Here is a 27,002-nt window from a genome sequence, read left to right on the forward strand (position 1 = left end):
CGATCACAACTTAACTAAACTTGGAATTCCATCCGGAATCCATCACTATCCTTGAGGAATTTTTCGTCTCCTTGTCTCTCAGACTTTACCACAATCCAATCCTCGATCACTAGGATCTGTACTGAGACCAGTCTCTCAGCCTTTACCGCGATCCAAACCTAGATACCTAATCCCTAAATCGAGAATCCTCCCTCGGGCTTTACCATGTATCCCACAAAAACCTGTCAAGGGATTCCTAGGCCTTTGGGAATGAAACTTGAGACCACCTCTACCCCAGATTCTAAAATCCATCTGGTAAACCAAAGATCACAAAATGAAATAAACATACCAACACCATGGCATCCAAAAAAAGGTAAGGCTAGGCTAAAAACCACTGTCATAACCCAACAAAACCATCTCACTGATAGTAAGAGAACCTTAAACCAACATGCAAATCCATGCATGTCCAAACCAGCTAGGAAATCACACATGAAAAAGGTTACTTGCAAGTATTCTTGTTGAAGTTGCTTGATCCTGATTTCCTTCCTTGATCCTTGCTTTCCTTACCTTTCATTTCCTTGCTTTTCCTTCCTTGATCCAAAGCTAGAGTGCTCCAAAAAAATCTAAGTGGCCAAGGGTGAGAGAGATCCAAACTTGAACTGGCCAAGATCCTGCCAACTAATCCTTAGAAGCATTTTTATCAATAAGGCCTCTATTTTCTTCATTTTCCATTATTTTCCTTCAATTTCCTCCTCACATGCAACCTATGACCTTTCACCTTAATTTTCTCCTAATTTCCTTTATTTTCATAAGTAAATGTGCCAAAAATTCCTTTTTGCCTTTTAATGCCTTTGCCTTAGTATTTTCCAATTTTCCTTAGCTAAGACACACATCTAGTGATGCCCACTAGGATATCTTTTCCCAACATTCATCTTGGAATATGTGTCCCTTACCTATGGTCTTATTTTTCCTTTATTAACTTTTATTACATGAACTTTTCACCAGAACTGTTACAATGTCACGATGACAAATGATCATCAAATTGGATCTCTCGCCATCCATCCAAGTGTCATGAAGCACTCCCTCGCAAGTCAACAACTTATATACCTTGAATAAAGTGAAAATTCTGGTAAACATGGTCCATAAACCTACTTTTATTCTCCTACACAATTTCCTAGCCAGTTTTTATGCGTGTGTAGTTACTGACATTGATCCCTGCGCATATGTGTGCTCTATCTTCCACTAAAAAGTGCACACATGACTCAATAAAAAGTAAAAATAATAAAATTTCTCAAGAAATAAATTTATGATTATAGTCCATCCTCCAACATATTATAGTTTTTCCTATTTTTGTAACTTTTTACGAAATTTAAATCTGATGCTCAGAGAGAAAGTTATGACGATTTTCCCAAGGTCACTTGTTTGAGATGGAATTCTGGAGCCTACAAAAGCCCTAACTTCCTCGGCTCATATCTCCAAAAATAAAGTGATACAAGATACAAAATTCATACATGAGGTTCACCAAGATTTCAGCTTCACGTTGTTTCAATTTCAGCTTCTGAAGCATCGTAGAAAAAAAGTTATAGTGAAAATACCATGATGACCTATTTGAAGCAGTGAAACCCTAGAATCCAAAGCTCTGATACCAAATGTTATGCAACCATCTCATAAAATAGAAGAATAGATAGATCAACGACTTCAAAATTAGCCTCTTTGAGGGGGCATCCTTCTTTACATTACACAAATGAACAATTCTTTGATGATTCAAATGACAAAACCTCCTTTCTATATATAGGAGTCTAAGGGGTCATAATGTAATAAGAGCCGACATAACAATAATAATGTAAGGGAACAACAATAAAAATAGCGAGCTTCTATGGGGCACAATAATAACAATATGGGGACTACATGGGCACAATAATAACAATAAGGGGGATACACTGACAATGAAAATAAGGGAATACACTAGTATTATAGGGACCTAACATGCCCCTTCCTTCAAAAAAATGTTGTCCTCAACGCTTGAGTAGTTTTGGATGCTTCTGTATAAAATTATCATCATCCCATATGGAATCTTCAGAGGGTAAGTCCTTCTAATTGATGAGATACTCTGAAATTGGTTGATTTCATAGTTGTTGAGTTCTAGTTTCTGTGACTGCTTTAGGTTCCAATATAATTTTTCCTTCCTTGTAAAGTTCTGGAAATTGTTTGAGATGGGCGCTTGTCACCTATCACCTTCTTTAATCATGAAACATGGAAAACTAGGTGCACTCAGGAAGATGCAGGAACCTCCAATTTTTATGCCATAGTACCAATATTTTGAAACACCTTGTAGGAACCATAATACTTTGGTGATAATTTATTATCCTTCTTAGCTTGCTTGAGGGACATTTGTTTGTATGGTTGGAGCCGTAAAAATAGCCAGTCACCTACATCAAAACGTTTTTCGTTGCAATGTAAATTTTCCTGTTGTTTCATTCTATTATGCACCAAAGTGAGGTTATCCTTTATGAGTTGGAGAACTTTTTTTTAATTCTTGATGTCATTTTGTAATGTCCCCAATATGTTCAAGAGAAGTCTAAGCCTTATTTCAAATTACCTTGTAATTTGTAGCCTTCAATCACGTCGGTCATCCCTGAGTTAGTCTTTACAAACTATTCTTCAAGAATTGAAATTGATTTCGTGTCATAGGCCCTCCTACGATGAGTCGGTTCCTATTGACTTTAGTTCATTATCTAGGAAGTTGATATATAAAACCTTTTTAGTACCTTGTGGCCTTCATGCCCTAATGGAAGTTTCCTCACCTTCGATGACAGGTTCTCATCATTAGCCTTCGATCGAATGATTCTATGAGTGTTCGACTTCATATAATCTATTCACACTCTATAGATTGTACTGAGAGTACCTTGAGGACCATTGTCATTAATGGCGGTTTCCCCCGCACTTGCTAATGGTTCACATCATTGACCGGTAATAAAGTGGTTTATGCCATGTTCGACTTCAAGACATCTACTCACATGGTTAGTTTCATACTATGGATCGAGAGATAGAAATCAAGATCCTGGATCTAGTTTCATTTATCCAGGCTGCGAGGAGTTTTGTATCCATGATTATACATAGAGTTTTATGTTTGATGGTTGTGTCCATCCTATATCTACTTTGACATGATGTATTTCCCTACTGATTCATCGAGTTATCTTTACTCTAAGTATGGGAATGCCTACCTTAGTACTGATTATTATATTGCATTGTAATAATGGATTGATTGTTGCAGGTTTCCAACCATGATCTCTAGTCCAATCCTTGATATGATAAATTACTTCAGTCCTCAAACTTTTTTGACTTTGCACTTTAGGGGGGAATCTGTTACACTTCATTTTGTCACCATGACAAATGATCATCAAATTGGATCTCTCGCCATCCATCCAAGTGTCATGAAGCATTCCCTTGCAATTCAACAACTTATATACCTTGAATAGAGTGAAAATTCTAGGAAACATGGTCCATAAACCTACTTCTAGTCTCCTGCATAGTTTCCTAGTTAGTTTTTGCGCATACACAATTATTGACATTGATACCTGCGCAAATGTGCATTTTGTCTGCCACTAAAAAGTGCACACATGAATCAATAAATAGTAAAAATAAAAATTGAGATCTAGAAGCATTGTTGTGGGAATCATTACCAACAGAAAGCCTCAAACTCATGTTTATTCAAGCCTAACCTCATTTTTAATGGAGCTAATCCCCATTCTTCAAGGAGCTCTCATCCCTCTTTTAGTGGATCTCATCCTTGGACTAAGGATCTCAAACTACTTCCTTTTGGCCTATTAATCAAGCTATAGGTGGGGAAGTTAAGGGAGGTTGCTGGGAATAAGTTTGTGCTGGAGAAATTAGGTTGGAGAGCTTATCATTCTTGGAGAGGGTTGAGATAAATGGGAGGAGCTTCACAACATTAAGGCATAGGATTTGTATCTTTTTTATGTTTCTAGAATTAATAAAAACAAGCGTTTCTTCTAACTACATTGTTTAATGGATTAATTTATGAATTTCATGGATGATTTATGTCATTCCTATTTGTCCATTGGAATGATGTTTGTTACTAGTATCCTTGATCACTAGTTTGAATTATTGAATCATTTATGTTGTATATGTCTTTGATCCTTTGTTGTTTCCATGTGTGTAGGTTTGGATTCAAGCATGGAGGAGCTACACTGAAGCACAAAGGGGGATCTTCATCAAGAATGTCGTAATAAGGTATGAATTTCCTTTTCTCACCTTGTTATCTTATGATTCAAGAAAATATATATTCAGGGAAGGAATTAGCTTTATTGTTTGTTTGTTACTCAAGTTCTTTTGAAACCTAGGGAGATTTCTTGTGTCTGCACTTGCGATTTGTCCTCATAAAAAAAAGGGAGAAACAAAAAGTTAAGAAGGTTAAAACTTTATCTAATGATTCCCCTAGAGTGTCTCCCCCATGCACATTATGTAATGTAATGGTACACCCTACCAACCAATATCTAACATTGGAAGAACTGAATGCTCTCCTTCATGCCTCGAAGGCACCAATGGACCCACCTCCACCATCAAGAGATAATGTTGCTCCTTCGCGTAGTAATGGATTACGCATGTGCCATTTCTGCATAGCATGGCCACTACACACACCATTTCCCTGATCTCCCTAGCTATTAAGATGCATTGGTGGCCCTCCATGACCACATGTACATTGCACCATCTATACACTTCACCACATGTACAACATGTACTCAACACCATATGTACACAACACCTCATGTACACAACACAACAAGTACCACACATACAACATATACAACATAGATACAACAATAGTATTGTACATCCAGAGAACACACTATCTCTACTAGGCAACCTTGCTTCTAGTGTTTTTCCATTATCTCTGATTGTCCTAGCATGTCATAGATCGTACTACTTTCATTCTGTTGATGTATCCCTCAGCATTACCTGCCATAGCATAAAAATGACATAGTATAAACACATAATATCACATCATATCCACGTGATACTGACATCATAGATCTATCAGAGATACTCTTCCCACTTGATTCCTCATAAACGAAGAACCTCTTCATGTCATTCACCTGCATAAGCAATCATTCCTCCGCAAGCATGATCCTTGGCGATCTTTTTAGACAACGACATACATACATACACATATATACATAAATACATACAAACATTAGCATAAGAAATCATGATCCCTGCAGATCATGACAGAAAACAACATACGCACATACATATATACATATATAGACATCAACATAATCATAATCACAACACAGTTACCAGATATCATAAGGTCAAGGTTAAGAGAACTCCCTTTATTCATGCATATCATTCACATTATTGAGAACAACAATTATCAACATAGTCAAGGCATCTAATGCCTAAAATCTATTTACTTTACCCTTCCTTTTACCTTTCTCATAATTGTCTTACCACCATCCATTTACCCCAATGGACCAAACCAATCCAACTGTCTATCATATTCGTGCTTTAGTTGCCCTTTACTCATGCACCAGGCTTCATCGAGGTCTTACATTACCTATGGGGTCCCACAAACCTCTCCCTGAGCTCCATTAATTTTTCTCTTTCCCCATCCAATTCCCAAGACCCTCAAAACATAAAAAGGAAACAATAAGAAGCAAACAAGGGGAAAACCATGAAAAAACAGTAGCAACACAAAACCACAAAAAACATTAGAGGAAATTTTAGCCTAAAAGTGCCTATGAAATTTTCACATAGTTTCCATTTTATAATATGTAAACCAATTAAAATCCTTTAAATTTTAAAAGAGGTACATGTAAATATGTTGGAAGGAAAATAAGAAAAGCTACTACTTCTTCTTCTTCTTCTTCTTCTTTTTTTTAGCTTATCTCTTTATAGGTTTACTCAAATTTTAAGTGTAGACACTCGTTGGATGCGAAATTTAATTCTGAATCCAACGAGTACCATTATTCATAGTTTTTGGAAGAGACACATTGATAAAAATTGAAGATACATTAAAAAAACATGTTCAACATGCTTTTTTAATGTATCTTGATTTTTTTTTATCAGTGTGTGTCTTCTCAAAAGTACGCAAATGGGTTCTCGTTGGATGTGGAATTAAATTTCACATCCTACAAGTGTTTACACTTAAAATTTGAGTAAACCCATAAGGAGATAAGCCAAAAATACAAACAAAAAAATTAGTTTTCTTCTTTTCCCTCCAAAATTCATAACTCTTATTTTATTAATTTAACAATTATTTTATTATCTTTCATTAGGAGGCCACTTTTAGGCTGAAATTTCCTCTAATGAGTGGCATAGTCATGCACCTGTCATAAACAAAATTGCAAATCAAGCACAAACAAGTTAGAAAGCACCAAAAGAACAAAACTTGCAACAAACACCATGACTCAATCCCCATGGGTTCCCAATACTTCCAAGGGAAAGCTCAACCCGAGCCTTTTTCAAGATTCCATGGCAGTCTCTTTTTCCATGCAATCCCTTGCATCATACTACCATAAACACATAACTATTAATGCATAAATAAATATACAATATACCAGTTACCTTACCTTGTCATACCTAGCACGTTGACCTGTAACTGAACACGTACATATATCATTTCTCAAGGGACTCCAATCCCCTTCGAAAATCTAGCCATAACAAGAAACCGATTGTTATACATGTCAAATACATGTTCATGAATATAGAACATATCCACATAATGTCGAACAAATCAAGGTTACGAAGACTTCTTCTATGCAAAACACACATTCATTTGGAATTTTAGTTTCCAAACATAGCCAAAGGAATTCTCACCCAATTCCTTTCTTTTACCTCTTTCTTGCAACAATTGAGTCTTATTATGTGCTATCACATCACCCAATTGTGATTTATATAAACAAATCAATTGTTACCTTGTCATGTTAATGTCAAGCATGTTTCCTTGCAACTATTCACATATGTCAGTCACATGGTCCAAATATCAAGGCATCATGTCTATTAATTTGAAATCAACCTTTACCAAGACTAGAAACCATGTCATAATCTGAAATCAACTCATAGTCATTAATCATAATACTACAACTAGCACCCACTTACACTTAAGTGCATATCGACTATATCATCCTATATTGTGCTAGTACAACCATCTTAAAACATTATCATTCCTTCATGCAATCTTATAGACACATGCTTATATCATGCAATTAATCAAACATTCAAACAACCTATAAACATAACATTTTAGATAAATCAAATTGACGATATAATAAAACTCATAACTCAATGTTTCTTAGGGGAGGCTATCACCTCTTCATAAGTCAGTCCATATTAGTATGACACAATATCGCAAGTATATCGAATGATACCTGAATATCATAACTATAACCATTTGCACAGGTTGATCCATAATAGCACGATACATATAACATCAAGATCTTATTTGACATGACCATAAGCATCATGCATATGACTGCAATGAATATAAAAACAAGTTACTACCATTCATGACTATTTGATGCATGTGCATATGCCCGCACCAATTAGCTAACATATATCATGCATGGAACCACAACAAGGATAGAATGATAGGAATGTACATAACCATAATGCATATAAAAAACATTAAATAGCATGCATGCATGCCCAACATATAAACTTGTATGATGATTTACTCATACCCCACGGTCTAGTGCTACAACCTCACTCTAATACTCTGCATCTCCTACTCTATCTCGGAAAAAATGTTAGCCTCATAACATACTAACAACATCATAAATTGAATAATAACCACCATGATGCATGCACAAAAAACACATAGACAACTAACATACATGTATGACAAACACATTCCGCCCATCTAGTCCAAATGTTGAACATGGGAGCTCTAATACCACCCTGTAACCTACTCCTCCCATATTTATCCACTTTCATCGGCCTGTTGGGCTAAACATAAGACATAGAGAGACTATGACATGACCCAAACCCCTAGATCCACTTAAGGAAGTAGGGCCAAATAATGACCACAAACTAACCACTTGACACATCCTACAGGAACTACACATCACACAGGGGCTGAATAATCACCCTAGTTGTCCAAACCCTGAACTATACTTGTTTTTCTCAGCCTTGGGCTCTAAAACACTCCCATAGTAGTTCATCCATGCGGTTGGAAGCCTCTAATCACTCCCACAAACCTACATCTCAGCCATTGCAGCCCAAAAATTTCAGTTCAAAGCATGCGGTCCTCGATTTTAAGCCTAAATTCCAGGTCAGCCTCCAGACTACTACCAAAAAATCAGTGAGACTTTCCACAATGATAAATGATATCAAGACAAAGACATTCATACAAAAGTTTCTCAAATACTTGACCTAACCAGGCCTAACCATGACGTTCATTTTGTCAAACATATTGAGAACATGAAATCTATAGGTCATGAATGCATATCTGAACATAAGGGTCTGATACTTATCTTAGAATCATAAGTAAGGTCTAATTCCCTCTCATAATAGATACAATAAAATCTATTAGGTCATGCATTCATTATCCATTCATTTACTAATCAAAACATTATAAGAGCCATAACTAGAATCTGTCATGATACCATGCTTATAACCACCATTAAACCATAATAATAACAATGATATAACAACCATCAAATCCACAAAATAAGAAGTATATATACTCATGAAATATGAGAGGGAAATATCTCTTATTAACATATGGAAAATCCAACCAAGTCAAGGACTTCCACGTACCACTTGATCATATATTGAGCTGAACCAAATATTTCTTTCAGCCAATCACCCCCATGTCATATTCCAAGCATGAATGTGAGACTCAAGACATAAACAACCAGAGCTTCCTCATGCTTTACCGTAATCCGGAAAAACTAGTCAAAGGACTCTTAGGCCTGAAACAAGCACCTACACAGCCAATTTTACCACAATCCCACAAAAACTAGCCAAGGGGTCACTAGGCCCAAAACAAGGACATACACTACCAGGATTTACCGCAATCCAAACAAAACTAGTCAATGGATCACTAGGCCCAAAAAAATCTTGGATGCGTCAAAATTTCTTCACCAATACCTTGAGGAATTTTCCCGACTCCACCGTTAGGCTTTACCCTAATCCCACCAAAACCGGTTATGAGATTCGTAGGCCCTCAAGAGTATTAACCACCTCACCCATTTCCAAAACCATCCTAAATTAATTACTAGCTTGAAAAATTTAGATAATTGTTCCTTGTGTTCATGTGATTATTGTTGATTTTCTCTTTGAATTTTTTATGGTGAAATCAGAGATGGAAATTTGTTTACGTGAATGTGACACACACACACACATTCATGCAAATATCTAAAGTTGTGTTTGAGTGGGATATATATATTTTATCATGAATAGACATCACTCCAAGTTTAGGAGAGCTTTTTTGGAATAAAATGTTAGGTATCAAAACAAAAAATAAAACAGAAACATAAGAAAAGATAGATCAACGACCAGATAACAAGTCGCTTCAAGGGGGAACGTCACTTTTCAAGGGGGTGGGTTGGTGTTGGAGAATTTTTTTGTTTTTGTTTTTACGATTGAATGAAAGCTATAATGCAATGCAATTTTCTACTTTTGAAATTAAATATGCCTAATGAATTTTTTTTTTTTTTTTTTGCAAAAAGTAAAAAGAAATTAATCAACTAAGGAAGGAAACAATGCATACTTTGACACCTCCCTGGAAACAGCGCCAAAAAGTGATGAGCCTCAGTATTTCAACAAGAATTCTGCAACTCCCAAGGCTACCAACTTTAATTATCAACCCGGGGTTCATACAAACTTAAGAGGTATCGACACTATAGGTGCAGCATACAGTGTGTCCTTCCTTTGCTGTCATGATGTAATGGAGTGCATGTATTGAAGTCAAATCCTAAACTAATTGCAGAAAATGAAATGTTCGAAATGGAATCTTAACCTATTGCAAGAAAGAAAGTACAAGGAAAGAAACCTATTCTAATTGCATAAAGAAAATGTAAAAGAAACCTAGCTTAACCCTATTTATCACATGTGATGATTTAAACTAACTGAGAATGAAATATGATCTAGAGAGTACTAACTATTGTGTGCATGTGTAAATATAAAAGAACTCATTTTTTAAATCTTTTTTCTCTATAAATGCAAATGCTAATCTTTCCTTGATCTTTGGCAAGGGAGACAAGTGTGGAACAAGAGGGTTAAAATGGTCTTGATGGCATGGAGTTCAAGTACAGGTCTAATCCCAACTTTAATGATGATTTTCTCAATTTAGGCTCAAAACATGATTTCCTATAGGATGCTACAAGATTTCCTACAGGATGCTACATGATTTCTTATAGGATGTTACAGGATTTCCTACGGGATCCCTTGATTTACTACAGGATGTTACGTATTTACTATACGAAATTATAATTCATCGAATGACCAAGAAAATCAAATCAAAATTGGATGGGACCAATTTTTTTACTGACTAGGATGTCTTAGGCCACCATGCCAAGTGGAATCACTCAAGAATACTTATGTTAACCCATGCTAAAAAATAGAAAAACATTACTAGTCGAAAATCTAGAAATTCGGGAACTAGTGAGCTAGTAAATTTTTAAAATGCCTAACCTAATCAAGTGAAAATGTAGTGGGGTAACTATTGTTATGAACTATAATTTTTTTGTGATATAATGCAAGTGGAACCAACTCTATTGAAGCTCGTTAGCATGCTCTAAAAAATAGCAAAATTTTATTGTTCTTTGCCACAAAGGAGTTCCATAAATCTAGATTTGGGAATAAGAAAGCTAATCCAAGTAGATCAATGATTACTATGACCTTCCAAAGCTTTTCCAATGATGAAATGATGCTTGTGATCCTGCGAAAGAACTTACATTAACCATTTAACCCAATCATACAACACGAAATCATTAATACCAAATGCAAAAGTAGAAGGAAATAAAAACAAGAGATGCATGTGAATAAGAAGTGAAAAGAAGGTAAGAAAATGATACAGAAGGGCTTTGAGGCTCTCGGGGTGGCCAATTCCAAGGAAACTCAAAGACCTATGGAGGAGAACAAGATTTAGAAGCTGAACATGATACTAATCTTCCTTATTTTCATCAATACAATTACATCCCTGCAAGAAAATACAATGGAGATGCAGAAATACGAGTTCTCTCCACCAGAACACTAAATTAAAATCTATCCCTAGAGTCAAATTCGACTTGGCACTTATAAAAAATGATTAGGAATCATTCCCCATGAATGGAGGAAGCTTTTCCCACCAAAATCCCTTGATTAGTGGATCTGGTCTCCAAAACTAGGAATCTGCATTAAATGGCAGGGAACACATTCCTAAATTTTCTCAATCATTGGAGTTCCACAGTCCTGTGCCATAATTCCATAATATCTTGTTGATTTATTATTTATCATTGATCCTCTTGTAGTAGGGATCAAGTCCCTAAATTATCTCCCCTCCAAATCTTCATAATTTTCCCAATATTCTCATAATATTCCACAAAAATAAATAATATTAGGCACAAATATGCAATTATTCATAAACCTTCCTAATGAATATATTAAAGTTAAAAATACATTATCTAATGCAAGAAGAGAGGTTTAATATGCCGAAGGATGGTTAGATGGACCTTAATTTATGTTTAATTTATAGGCATGGGCCTTAATTTATGTCTAATTTATAGGCCCGTCAACATCAATGGCACCATTGTCCCCCATACCTTGATTGATCTTGGGGCTGCCATTAATGTAATGACTAAGGACACCATGCTCAAGTTGAATCTCTAAGGATCAATAAGAAATACCACGACAATCTTGCAACTTACAGTCAGATCCACAGTAGCCCCTGAGGGGATTGTTGAGGATGTGATAGTCTCCATTGACTCCTGAGAGTACCCTATAGACTTCTTAGTTCTCCAAACTAATACCAAATTTAATGGTTATCCTCTCATACTTGGGAGGCCTTGGTTAGCCATCGAAATTGCCTACATAAGGTTCAGGGATGGAAACATGACTATAAAAAATGGGCATCTATCCAAGCAGTTGGTCATGTACCCTCCTGCTCAATCATCTTTAGAACATGATTTACCTTTATGGCTAGAAGAGGAGGAAGAAGATGAAGTCTACTCATCCCAACTGTATACCCTAGAAAATGGCATAAGAGGAGGACAACCTGATGAAGATGATTTGATTGAACACATACTCCAAAATCAAACTCCCAACACCATGTGTCTAGAGGAAGTAGTGAAGAAAACCAAGAACAACCATCAGGTTGATCTATGCTTAGCTGACTCAAACCCTACTCGTGTCAAGACAATAGAATTCAGCCCTGAAAGAGCATTGAGAATCAACCCATTATAGACATATTCTCTTCTGTCTCTCATTTTGCATTTGTCGCTCCAGTGTTATTGTTCTCCTCTTTCTTCAATTATTGCTTCTTACCATCAATATTGAGTTCCTTTCGTGAAAATGAAGGAAGATAAAATGTAGAGTACAAGACATGAAAGGCGATGAATAATTGAATATAAAATAAAGTAGGCTATAAAAGATTTATACGGCATATACCTCAACATTTTTTAGTGTCCACTATGCGGCTAGATGACCTGTATAAACAAAGAAAATAAAACGTCACCATAGAAAATAACACCTTAGGAACTTAGTATTCAAACTTCAACAAAACCTTAGGCACAGTCATACCAACTAAGTTACATGTTAAAAATATCAGACAATAGATAACTTGTGAAAAAAAATGGAAAAAAAAAAGATTAATGTAAAAAAATCCTGATTGCTTGTTCTAAAAGAGTCATGTTCATTAAATTTGGATATTCTTTTGCCCATAGTCAAATTTCCTCACTATTATGACCTATGTTTTTAGGATCATGAGATTGATCCAACATCATATTGGATTGTGGAGACAAAATGATTCAAATTTCCAACATGAGTACCTCACTTGGTTGAATGAAGGTGCTAACTATGTGAAGGTGCTAACAAAATAAAATTAAAAGAAATGCTAGAAAATAGAAAATCCTTCCATTGCATCATTTTCGCCTTTTCTTTAATTTCTTTAATTGAGAACATAACTTTCAAAAGAAAAAAAAAGGTCTCAAAATCCTAACAAATGCTCGAGTGATTGTCATATCAATTAAACAGAAAGGCGATTGTTCGATATGATTTTAACTTGTGGAATATATTGAATAATATGAAGCTTTCTCATCCCTTCTCCTAATCAAATTAGTAAACCGTTGGTTCCAATCAAGTAATCAATATCCCTCCAAGATAGTTAAGAGATCACTTTGGAGAAGGACTTCTAGAAGCATTGGGATAGTAGAAATGGAATTAAATAGGAGGAAAATGAAACACTTTAGTAGGTGATCCAAAATATTTGAACACAACTAAAAATGATTTTATACTCCCTCCACACATTTTAAAACAAAAACCATTCAGCTGCATCTCATTTATTTTCCACCTTTCTGTAATATGTAATTCTTTGAGCAAGAATAGAGCATTCATAAATATTGTCATGAAAGAGGACTCTTCATAATCCTAATAAGTTGGGCTCTAACAAATAAACAATTTCATGTAGTGAATAAATCTTACATGGTAGATTTCAATGATTAAAATGACAACTTTATTCTTAATCTCATTACAACAAAAATAAATTCAACCCTAACTAGTTGGGATCTAACAAATCAAGAATTTCATGTAGTAAAGTAAACTTACATGGTAGATCCCAATTATTTGCAATGAAAACTTTATTATTGATCTTATTACAACATATATAAATTCAAGAGTACATACATATTTCCTTATCTGAGATAAACTTTGAACACATTCTGAGATTTCATAGAAATATAATGATACGATTTACCTGTAGGACATGAGAAAGCTATCTACATCTAACACCCGTCACTGGACAATAGTGTTATTGAGACACCATCTCATGGAATTAGAATCATGTAGATAGATAGTGTTATAGATATACCTTGCAACACCTATTCAACACTACCTTCAAGCTTCAAATTCATCAATTGATTTACTTTAGTAGAAAATTCTAGTGGGATTTCATTAAATACAACCCGAAAAAAGCCATTTATGATAGTTGTCATTGCCTTCTCTGGATCTATCCCCCTATGGAAATAGAATAACTGATATTCCCCAATTTTTGAGGTACTTGCTTCATGTTCAACATGGGCTATTAGGTTCTTCACGTGGAAAAGGTTGAAAATATTAGATGTATAATGGAAACAAGCATGAAATTCAAGGTTGCTCCTAAAGTCTCTTGGGTGAATTATAAAACACCATCTACTTAAAACATGATATATGGTAGTAACAAAAACCTACCCAAGATCCCACTTAAGAATTCAAAATGTTGCAAATAGGATATGTATTAAACAATATCAACTATTTAATTTCATAATCACACTAAAATAGACAAATCTTTAAAATGTCGAAAAGTGTCAAAAAAATGGAATTGGAATATTATAGTTATGTCACAGTAGATATAGCTATGTAAAATGTAATTTCTATCTAAAACATGTAAATGTAACTTCTATAGCTACATGAAATGTAACTTCTATATAAAAGAATGGAGTTGGAAGTTGGAATATTATAGTTACGTCGGGGTAGATATAGCTACATGAAATGTAAGTTCTATATAACATTATAAATATCCATTTTCAGTCATTTAAGAGACTAACATTTTTTTTTATCTTCGGTTAATAACTTAATACTCCACCAAAAATAGCATTGAATTGGTTCTTCACCAACCAAGGGGAAATTTTAAAACAGTGTGAAAATGCTTACTCATTCCCCTGCCATATTTATGATATTTTATTTGTGTGTAGATTTAAGCTAGTGTAATGTAACCTCTACATATTTGACAATTTAAAGGTAAAAATTTACCCAGATTGAAGTTATACAATTAACATATGCAAAATAAGATACAATATGCATGAATTACAAGTAATATGAAGTTTACATGTTATATCAAGACAAACATTTTCTCATCTCATTAACTCTTATCTTATAGTTGGTGATGGATATAGCCTTTAAAATCATGAGCCATCCTTATCATATCTTATATTTAATGATGGATATAGCTTTTAAAAGCATCAACCTTGTTTGTTATTTTATGTATGTTCAATTTAAATGGAAGTGCTCATAATTGTATTCAATATTATCTTGTACAACTGGAAATAAAATGATGTGGGGGTGGTGTTTCTAGTGATTTTAAAACTTGGTTTCATTACCTAAATTTAGCCTATTTAAAATAAAAAGGGGTGGTGTTTCTAGTTATTTTCAAACTTGTTTTAATTACCTAAATTTAGCCCTTTTAAAGTAAATAGTTGCACTGATCATCTTATCTTCAAGTCAGTAACTTTGCTTGAGGGCATCTTCATGACATCCACCATCTTTGAAAATGATGAAATATTAGTATTATCTTGCACTAAATAGACAATGTTGGCATATAATATTTTATTGTGTTTTTTAATCCGTGTCACAAATTTATTGATTTTTTATGATTCTTGGTTTCAATTTCCATGCTAAGTTTGGATTCATCATGCTTGCTAGGATTTTTAGTTGTGCACATATCATATTGCTCACTTCTAATTGTATAAAAAACATAGAGTATGCACAACGACATGTAGTGACATGTGGGTGTCTATTTTACTCAATGATATGCTTGATTTTTTAACCCATTCCAATCCTATCACAATGAAATTAAGAGAGATAAGGACACAAGAAGGACTATCAATAAATTAAATTAGAGACTTTAGAATGCAACTCAAATTATACTTGAATGTAACGATAAGTATTTGCAACTTCCTGGTCATCGATAAGCATCAAATCACACTATGAAAAATTCCTTGCATTATGAGAATTTGGTTGCACCTACACTAGTCCTCTATAATAGTCCCTTGACTTGACTATATATATAATTTTAGAAACAATCCTACTTCTTCAATTCTTCCCTATATGGATCATCTTTGTCCCCCCTATTGATATTTATTTTTCAAGGCAACAGAATAGAACTCTTCAATTGCATCATCGCCTTTAAAAATAATGCTTGAGTATTTCCAGGTGATTGTCGAACCAGTCTCTACTCAGGTCCATGAAATCCTTGATTTGTCTCCATCACACAAACCTCTTTTCATAATAAAATTATAAATCCCATGTCTACATTCCTCGTCCCCGACATACCAATTCTTTACAGTGGAATACTTTATCGTTGCTCCCTCGGTGAAATAGAGATCCACTACTATGGCATGGAGATGATTGGTGTCATAAAATGGTGCAATGCATCCTTCAATATATGTCACAGAACTCCTCTCACCTCACAAAACTCCTCTCATCTACAATAATAAGAGTCCTCTCAAACTGCCTAGTCTCCATCTCATTCATCCTGAAATAAGTGGATATTTCCATGGGTGACAAAGTGTGCTTGGGGATTTAATAAAAGGAGTTATCACTAAAAAAATACAATGCAGCATAATAGTTATCAGCAGGAGGAAAAAACCTACCAAGCTACTTCCTAACTAGATCAAGATACTCCTGAATTACCTCTTATAATGAACAAAAGATAACCTCAACTGCCTATAGAGTCTACCTATGCATGGTAGCAATGAAAACACTGTAAAAAACAACATCTACAACAACGTTGGTCAATCTCTTCTTCTAGTCAAGGGCATGCCCAACTTTTGAAAAGTATCAAGTAGGTCAGGGTCCACCTCATCCATGCTCCTCTTCTTCTTCTACTCTCTTTGTTTAGGTTTAGAATAATATCAAATATCTTGGAAATTGATGGGTGGGTAAAAGTTATCAGACCATTTTGGTTCTTCCATTTTTAATCATTGTCTGTAAGCATTGAGTCTAAATTGCAAAAGCCATTCAGGTTCCTTCTTTTTAGCTGAAATTTACGTAAGCTTTAGGGAGTTGTAAGGTTTAATGGATCTAAGTATATTCTACTTAAAATATAGTAACATGGTTTAAAACTGTATGCATTAAGATCAAAATCTAAGGATAAAATAGAAAATATTTTATATTCATGATTACAAGAAATTTTAATTTCATGTAACAAAGTTTGAGGAAGGTCTAGTATTTGCATCCTACCATAAAATAGATTCCATTACAAAAACAATCAACCACTAAAAAAAAGGGTGAAAAGAAAAAATAAAATTTCATGCATTCTGACCCTAGAAAAGTTAGGGAGGAGTGAACTGATCTGTATAATAAGGATATGAAAAATTCTTACTTCTCCATTGTCTTTTGATGAATTGTTGTCTGCAATCAAGATCTGCATTATCATAATGATTAAACCCTTTGTACAATATGGACATGCAAAAAACTTATTTGTGCATTGTCTTTTGATGAATTGTTGGCCGCAATCAAGATCTGCATTATCATAATCATTAAACCCTCAACTCTAGATGAAATTTATGCTTTGATCATATAAACCCTCGAAATTTTTTACCCATAAGAACAAAAATCATCTTTAGTAAAAATGAAGAACTCTCCAGAGTCCAAATTCATACCCATGTACAAATGGCCAAAATCTCCACGCCCAATGACCTTGGCCTTCCTCCATCTAATTGTTGATGCTCTCCTAAGGTGTTTCCTATGAAAACTCCATCTGGCGTTAGAATCCCATGAAATCCATAGATCACATCGATGGTCTTCCTTCTTCTAGCATTTCCATGCAAATATCAACAAGGCAGAGAAAAATGTAGTGCTACAATGGGATGTCCTAATATACAAATATTTTATTTGAACCCAACGCTAAACTAGAAATGAAAAAGAAAAGAAATATTTATAATGGAAAAGTAAAAGAAATATTTATAATATAAAATAAAATATATAAATTGCAATTGGGTTAAATGATTTATTTTTAATAAGAATTTGTTATTTTTGAGTAAGAAGCTAAATTAAAAAGAAGAAGAAGTTAAAAATTATATTGGGGTGAGTGTAAACATTTAATTATGGACTCAATTAATAATAAAAATTTAAATTAATAAAAATAATAAAATTCAATTTGTTATATTTTGATTTTTTTATTAACTTGTGAATAGGCTTTGTTACAATACCATGGCCCAATAACATGGGCCAATACGATGGCTTATCAATACTACAAGTCCAAAAACCATAACTTATTTCACAACCAAAATATTTTATAACAATATGACAAGATTCTTAACTGTCGATATTCATCTCCACATTACTGCAGATATTATTAACTTGTAAAAATAACCTTTGTTACAATACCATGGGTCAATACCATGGATTATCAATACCACATTCCCAAAAAACATAAATTATTTGACAATCAAAATATTTTATAAAAATATGACAAGATTGTTAACCATGGATATTCACCTTCACTTTACCATAGATATTAACTTGTAAATTGGCTTTGTTACAATACCATGTGGGAATACCATGGCTTATCAATACCACATGCCAAAAAACCATAACTTATTTCATAGTAAAAATATTTTATTTTAATTTAATTTTAAAATATTTTTTAATTAAATCTAAAAGGGAAAATGTTACAATTTGAGATATATCTAAACCCTCTATCCTCACGATTACTAAAAATATTCCCATAGAAATTAAATTAAGGTTTTAATAAAATTAAGCTAAGATGGATCTATATCGGTTCTTTATATGCATAGATCCATCTTAGCTCATCTTAGCTAATGATCCAAGGGATGAGAGCATGCAAATTGACTAATTATAGTAGATTAAATATAGTGCGTGATTTTTTAAAGTTTTTCATTATTTTATTTTCTTTGACATGATTGATCCAAAATATAGGTTTAATATTTTACAGCCATTTTTTTTTTTTTTTTAAGATAATTTCTTAAACACAATACAATGTGATCCAATTTAAGAGAGAGTTGGGGAGGGGGCGGAGAGAGGGAGGGAGATAGTGAAAAAGTTGGAGGGAAAAGAGAGAGAAAGAGAGAGTGATGGGGAGGAGAGAGAGAGAGAGAGAGAGATGGAGTTGGATTGGGAGAGAGAGGGAGGAAAGAAAAAGACATAGAGAAATAAAGGTGGAGAGAGAGAGGAGTGATAAGGGAGAGATGGAGAGAGAGTGAGGAAGAGAGGAGAGGAGGGAAGAGAAAGAAGAGGAGAGGATAGAGATAGGGAGAGAAGGGGAAGGGATAGAGATGGAGAAGGATAGGAAGGGGGGGAGATAGTGATAGAGTTGGACATAAGAGAAAGAGAGAGAGGGAGAGTGGTTTGGGGGGAGAGATAGAGGGAGGTGGGAGATAAGGGATAGAGAGGAAGGAAGATAGAGATGAGGAGAGAGATATGGAATTGGAGGGGGTAGGAGAGGGGGGGAACAAGAAAAAACATAGAGGGAGAAAGGTGGAGAGAGGGGGTGGAAACAGATTTATGGAGAGAGAGTTAGGGAGAGAGGAGAGTGGGAGGGAATAGAGAGAAGGATATAGATAGAGAGGAGAGAAGGGGAAGAGAGGGAGAGAGAGTGTGTGTATGTTTGGGGGGTGAGATAGAGAGAGGGAATAACGAAGAGACACAAATTCAAATATAGTTATTATATAGTATTATATAACCAACCTATATCCATATTAACCCTATAAATATTAAGTGCCGATAGGGATCCAATCTCTCGAGGTGCAAACATTTCCTTAAGTTTTTCACTAGAAAAAAAAGTTTGCACCTCGAGAGATTGGATCCCTCTCGGAACTTGATAGACCCGGAGTTAAGATGGATCTAGGTCGGTTAATATGAAATTAGAGCAATTTTTATTTGATATTATAGTCTTAAAAATTAAAATTTCTCTTCAAATTAATTTCAAATTGGAACTAGATCCAATTAGATTCAATGAATAGATTTTTTAAAAATACATAAAACAATTTTCTTATTAAAAAATATATTTTTAAAATTACAAATTATTAGAGATAAATAATGAAAAGTTGTCTCACCTATACACCATGTGAGGATGAAGAAGTGTTTAAGGAAGGATAACCTTTCAACCAATATTTAATATCCTTTCAATCCGCTATCACTTGTAAGTTTAAATTGTTTGACAAAATTAAGATGACTAACGTAAAAAACCAATTCATATTATTGTAGTACTTGTTAAGTAGTTGTATTTTTGTTCTTAGACTAAATTAGTCATTCATGTTAGTCATTGTTAGTTGTATTACTTATTAGTTAGTCACATATTTTAACCCGCGACTAAATTAGCGATTTATGTTAGTCATTTTTAGTTCGGTCACTCAAGATTGCTCATTTTTTGTAGTATTTCACTTGGAAAAGCTGTAGTGACTAACGTTTTTAGTCACCTAGTCACTAATTTCTCATTTTCTACTAGTGTCTCTCTTTGTACACCAAGAAGAAGAGTTATGTAATATTCTAAGAGAGAATTTGCATGCCTTTGCTTGGAATTACAAAGAAATGAAGGGAGTGCACCCCTCGGTGTGTACTCACCACATTTACATCAAAGAAGGTTGCAAACCAGTCTGACAACCCCAAAGGAGAATGAATCCAACTCTCAAGGATATAGTTAAAGAAGAGTTACAGAAGTTGTTGGATGCAGGATTTATTTATTCTATCTCAAAAAGTGGGTGGGTGTATCCTCTGGTGCTGGTTCCAAAGAAAGATGGAAAGTGGAGTATTTGTGTTGAATACAAAGAGTTAAACAAAGCAACAAAGAAGGACCATTTTCCTCTACCTTTCATTGACCAAGTGTTAGATGGCCTGGCAGGGAAAAAGTTATTCTCTTTCTTAGATGGGTTCAACAGGTACAATCAAATCCAGATTAGCCCAGAGGACCAAGATAAAACCACCTTCACCTGTCCTTGGGGTACTTTCACTTATAGGGTCATTTCTTTTGGTCTATGCAATGCCCCTGCCACTTTCTAGAGGCCTGTCCTGAGTATCTTTGCAGAGCTAGTCCATGATGTAGTAGAAATTTATGTGGATGACTTCACACCCTATGGGTGTGATTTCCAAGAGGCTCTCTCTAACTTGGGTAAGGTGCAGAATAAATGCATTTAAATTAACTTATCCCTTAGTCTCGAAAAATGTGAGTTCTTGATGACTACAAGGACTGTTCTAGGTCACTCAACATCCCAAGAAAGACTGCAGGTAGACCCAAATAAGATAGCCATCATCAAAAGGGTCCCGACTCCATAGAAACAAAGGGATTTCAGAAGCTTTCTAGGTTTAGCCGGATACTATATGAGATTTATAAAACATTTCAGCAAGTTAGCTTCTCCCTTATTTGGGTTATTGGCCAAATACTGAATTTTTATGGTCAGAAAGCTACCAAGAATCCCTAGACACCCTAAACGACAAGTTTACTATTGCACCTATTCTCCATGGTCCAAATTGGGCTCTTCCTTTTCATATTCATGCTAATGCCTCTCATAAAGCTATAGGAGCAGCTCTAGGCTAGATAGATGACAAGCTACCTTATGCCATTTACTTCATCAGTAAGAATCTGTCAAAAGCCGTGATGAACTACATAGTGACTGAAAAAGATCTCCTAGCTGTCGTGCATTCATTGAATAAATTTAGGCATCACATTACTGGTTACCAGACATTTGTAAATACCAACCATGCTGCAATTAAATACTTGATGAATAAACTTGATGTAAATGCCTGAATTATTATATGGTTACTTTTATTGCAACAATTTGATTTAACTATTATTGATAAGCCTAGCAAGGAGAATGTTGTTGCAATTTTTTTATCCATATTGACTTTGCCTATAGGGGAGGAAGTAATGGTTGATGATCAGTTACCAAATGAACATTTATTCGCCATTTTAGTTCTCTCTCCATGGTTTGCTGACATAGAAAACTACTTGGTGTCTACACAGTTTCCTCCAAATTTGTCCTCCAAGGAAAAGAGCAGAATCATAAGAAAGAGTGCCCCATTCACTTGGATTGAGGGCAATCTCTTCAAGCTAGGTTCGGATCAAATTCAAAGAATATGTTTCAGGGAGGAGGAAGTCTCCGACATCCTTCTAGCCTGTCATGATGGGCCTTGTGTAGGTCACTTTGTAACCAAAAGAACAATATTCAAGGTACTACAAGTTGGTTATTACTGGGCCACTCTTCACCAAGATGTGAGGAGGTATACCAGCCAATGTGATCGGTGCCAAAAGATGAGGAAACCTACCCCAAGGGATGAGATTCCTTTGTAACCTCAAGTGACTTTCGAGCCATTTGACAAGTGGGGCATGGATTTCATCGGGACCATTTACCCTCCATCCAAACAGAAACAGTACATCATTGTGTGCACTGACTACTTAACAAAATGGGTTGTTGGCTTGATGGGCCCTAGCCTAGGTTCAGCGTTAAGCAACCAAGCAAATCCCTACACTATTGGCCCTTTCGACATCAATCCATGGAGCGCAAACTGAATTATCAACTGAAGTAGTATGGGGGGATGTAGGAACCAAGTTTTTGCACCCTAAGATGGTTGTGATGTCAATTACATGCCCTAACCCTTCCTTCACGCAGACCGATAAGTCCTTTAGGGTTTATCAAAGTACTTCTCTTATCCATCCTTGAACCCTCCGCGAAAGTCTCTAATCATCCTTTACGGACCCTAAATAGGTAGATCAGGCACTTATATGCCTCTGTAATTACTCTTACTTCTGTATTTACTCATATTCACTTAAGTATTGGTTAACGTGAACATGCATTACGGTTATCTTTGTGTAAATAGATATTCTTACTTGCGTTCATATAACAAAGAGAAATATATAGATTCACACATCAACATAGCATTAATTCATAACCCTAGTATTCAACATAATATATTCGCAACATTCATCACATAAGTAAAATAATGCATACATAGATATTTCCAAAATATTTCTCTTTATTGATAGTCCAGATTTCCAGTATAGACTCTGACTACCCTGCACACATAGCTGCAGGGGTCCATGCACTCAGCTACGGACTTCTACCCTATGCCTCTATGCACTCAGCTTCAGAGCCTCTTCCTACGCTAAGACTCTTCGTTCTTAGCTCTCACAGACCCATAAACTTACTCAAAAATCTACCAAAAACTTATGAAGTTCGCTGCTTTACACTCTTCTAAGGCTCTTTTTTTATACAATCCCATGGTCTACGAACCAAGGGTGGATCTCATCAGGCTAACACAAACTATCTAAACTAAGGGCGGAAACCATTTTTGACTGCTTACATCTTCGCACTCTGTGGCCACAAAATGCGGAGACTTTACATTCTTTACACAAAACGTGGGCCTTTAGCCCCAAAACTTGGGCTTTTAACCCCAAAATTGACCCCAGGCCCCCAACACAAATCTGGTGACTCGCCCTCGAGTCACTCTGCTAGTGCAGAGATATTGTTGCGAAGACCTCCTAGCTCCACTTGTACCACTGCGACTTCGACGGTGCACTGTGTTGCCGCCTACTTCACCTACTTGACCAGCTGCTCCGTCACTGGCTCTTCGCTATCTACCTGTATTTTCTACTGTGTCGCCGGTAGACTGGCCAATTTCCCTTCAATGAAGGTAGTTATTACATAGGCTTCCTTTAGCTCAGGCCCCAATCTGGCCTTGAGTACTGTCTCCTTGCATTGAGTTGCATCCACCTATTCTTCCAGCGCATTTGCTTCCTGCAGCTTCACTAACCTTTGTGTAATGGCAACAGTGCACGTCATTGCTTTAACCTCATCATATCTCTGCTGCAGCTCCTGTGCCTCTGTCTCCAGCCTCTGCATAGTGGGATCCTCCTATAGGTTGGTGACTACTTCGAGCGACTACTCAAAGAGCGCAGTGCACTCCTTCACAGCAACATCTATAGCTGCTACGACATCTTTGACAGCAGCCTCACATTGTTCCTTCACCTCTGGCGGAGTCGAAGGCTGGGCCCACAACTCGAGTTCTGCAATCTTAAGGTTCAGATCAAATTGAACCTTAGCTAGTTCTGTTTGTGCTTCGCGCACTCCAGCAACGAGCTTCCTAATTCTCACATCCACTGGTGCATCTTCAGGAATATCCAGCTCTGGAATAGTCCTGCATGCCTCAGCCACTACCTTGGTCATGTGCTCATTCTTGTCCGTGATGGCCTTAAGAAGATCAATGGTAGAATTCTTTTGTGTATCCATCTGAGCGTTGTTCACCCTCTGCTCACTGATAACGTTCAGTGCGTGTTGTTCTCGAGCCCAAAGTTCCATGATCACACCATCCTGTAGAGTGTGAAGGGCTTCACTAGGAAGTGCGACCAAGTTTAGCCCAACCCCCTTGAGGGCGCTGACAGTGGCCTTGTCAGCTTCTGCTTCTGTGGTTAGTGCTATTGCTCGGGGATCTAGTGTGCACACCATGCCTGCTGCTTCTAAAGCGCCAAGTGCCAAACTAGTTGACGTCGCATTGCTCCACCCCACACTGGTCTATACCTGTGATGCCTGGATCTGCAACTCACATAGACCCATTTGAATGGCACCCAAGGCCTGTTTCTACTACTCCTTAAACTGTTGCAGCAGTTCCATGGTCGCATCCCTCATCGCATCGCCAATTTTGTTCAAATCACCATCTGTCAAGATGATTGGGTCGAGGTACATTTTACTGGCCTTGGACTTCTTCCACAACCCTACTTTCTCCTTATCCCTATTGCACTTAACCTGAAATGGAGTAGTCTCCAGGTCTGCTCCTCCTTGGTCAGATCGTTGCTCTTCCTCTTCTATCTCTGGGGAAGGAGATTTCTAACTCCTGTCAAAGTCACACTCCTCTTCTTCTTCCTGCCCTTCTGTATGATTTTTGGCAGCACGCTCCACTTTGGCTTTATCCTCAACCTCTTTCTTCCTCTTCTTGGCCAACTATTCCATCTTTAGTCTGGCCTCTTCCTTCTTACACTTTGTTGTAGACTTGCTAGACCTAGCTTTCAAGTCTGAGGCCATGCACCACTCTGCTGGCCAGCAGCCAAGCACCATCGTGATCGCATTGTCTGTGATGAGGTATGGAAGTTCATACCACTAGGGTCCTTTCGTGCTTGCATGGAGACACAATGGAAGTCTGCCTTGAACTCCACATACTCTGCCAACTGGTCGAAGACAGTCGGTGATAACCGTGGTTTGCGGTTGATGGCCATGTTGATACTCATCTCCATCAAGATCTAAAAGATCTTGCTATCCTTGACCCTTTGGGGGTCCTTGGTGGCCCAGAGTGAAGCAAACTTCGCTGCTTCCGGTAAATCCTACACAATCGGAGGAAATTGACTATCCTCTGGTAACTCCCATGTGACCAGTACTATGGATAGCAGTAGCCATGCATAGTGAAAGGTTTTGTTGTGGTCCTACGCCTCTCTGCAGCTCGTGAGGAACTCACTGCAGAGGTAGTGCACCTAGTTGAATTTTACGCCCTCCACGCACTAGGTCACTAATGATACAACCAGTGTCGACACTTCAACTCTGCGAAACTTTCTCATAATTTCCCTTCCTAGGATCTGGGTGGCTACTTTGACTGTGGGGTTAGTTATACTAGAAATGGAGTAGCCACGCGGCTTCTTGACAAGCTTAAATTTGTCCTCCATTTGCTTGGAAAGGTCACACTAACTTGTCTTTTCGCCAAATTCCATGGCCAGATTTAATCCTAAATGTGGCAGCCGAGTGATCCTATGGATCAACATGTCAGTGATCGGTATTGGCTCTTCCAACCACAGGCACCCATCGTTCACCAAGCACAGTAACTGCTTGATCAAAATCATAGTTATGGGCGCATGGTTGTAATGCGACACGCATAGCATGTTTAACAATCCTACCTTGTCCACCCCTTTTATCCATTTCCTTCGATTCAGCACGGTCACACCGGTGTCCTTATAGAAGACATGGCGCATGAATTGATCAATCACAAAGTGGGGAAAGAACTCCATATCGGCCAATCCAAATCCTCCAGCTTTAAAAAGGGGACGTATGCCAAGGGCAGTCCGTGAAAGGAAATCTTGTCCGACAGCAATAGTGTATGCAGTGTGACCTTACTCTCATCAATGTCCTTGGGGACCTTTGCCTTACCTCGGCGTGGAGGAATGTATTCAAGTAGTTTAGAGATAGGGTCAAACCCTTCAAAGTCAACATCCTCATCCCCCATGTCAATGTCATCCCCACCCATATTGATTTCTTCACTGTCTTCTTCAAGTTCCATGTCAACTACCTTGCGTTTCTCTTGCACAGTGGGCTTTTTCTTCTGTGGGAGTTGTTAGCGCTTGAGATTTCACCCTAGGCTGAGGAAGGTAAACCTTCAAGGCAACATCAAATCATTTCACCTCGTAGCTAGCCCTACGGGGTATGAGAAGGCTCTCTCCGGTCAAACTCGGTAGATCTTTCAATAGGATGAGCTGACCCAATTAGGAACACTGATATTAGGCTAGTGCACTGATAAGGAGGGTTGATTTAAAGTTTTTAGGGTTTTTGGTGGCAATTGGAGGGAGTGCAATTCAGGGTGTGGGGATTGAGCTCAGTTTTTGCAGGTGGGTCTTTGGGGCAAGGAAGGAGTTTGTGCTGATGCCTTAAGCTGAGATGGATGATCAAGGAAGAAAGAGAGGGAGCTAAAGAGGGCAAACAATGACTTTGAATCCTATTTAGACAGTGGAAAACATAAATATTAAACAAAATTGAAAGCTGAGCATGGCATGCATGAATTCAAACTTTATCACTTCTTTTGTTTAATTAGCAGCAATAGAATAAGAGATGGAACACATAAACACACTTACAATGACAAGTAGGAAACACACCATCAACACAATAATCCACAAGAATCCACAATGATGTCTGCAAAACCCTGGCCTTCCTTTTCCTCAAATTGCAGAGATACAAGTAAAATATACAATAGAGCTTCTCCCTCAAGAGTCCAACCATGAAAATGAGCAAGAGAAGGCATAATATAGACCATCTAACTCCTTTCCCCACCTCTAGGGGTCGAGCTCAGCTTCCTAGGAGCAGTTTGAACTAATTATAAACTTAGCACTAGATAAT

The sequence above is a fragment of the Pinus tabuliformis genome, chromosome 9 (assembly GCF_031772625.1).
Source record: "Pinus tabuliformis cultivar Carrire ecotype Pingquan chromosome 9, CPIR1, whole genome shotgun sequence".
In the NCBI taxonomy this organism is placed as follows: domain Eukaryota; kingdom Viridiplantae; phylum Streptophyta; class Pinopsida; order Pinales; family Pinaceae; genus Pinus; species Pinus tabuliformis.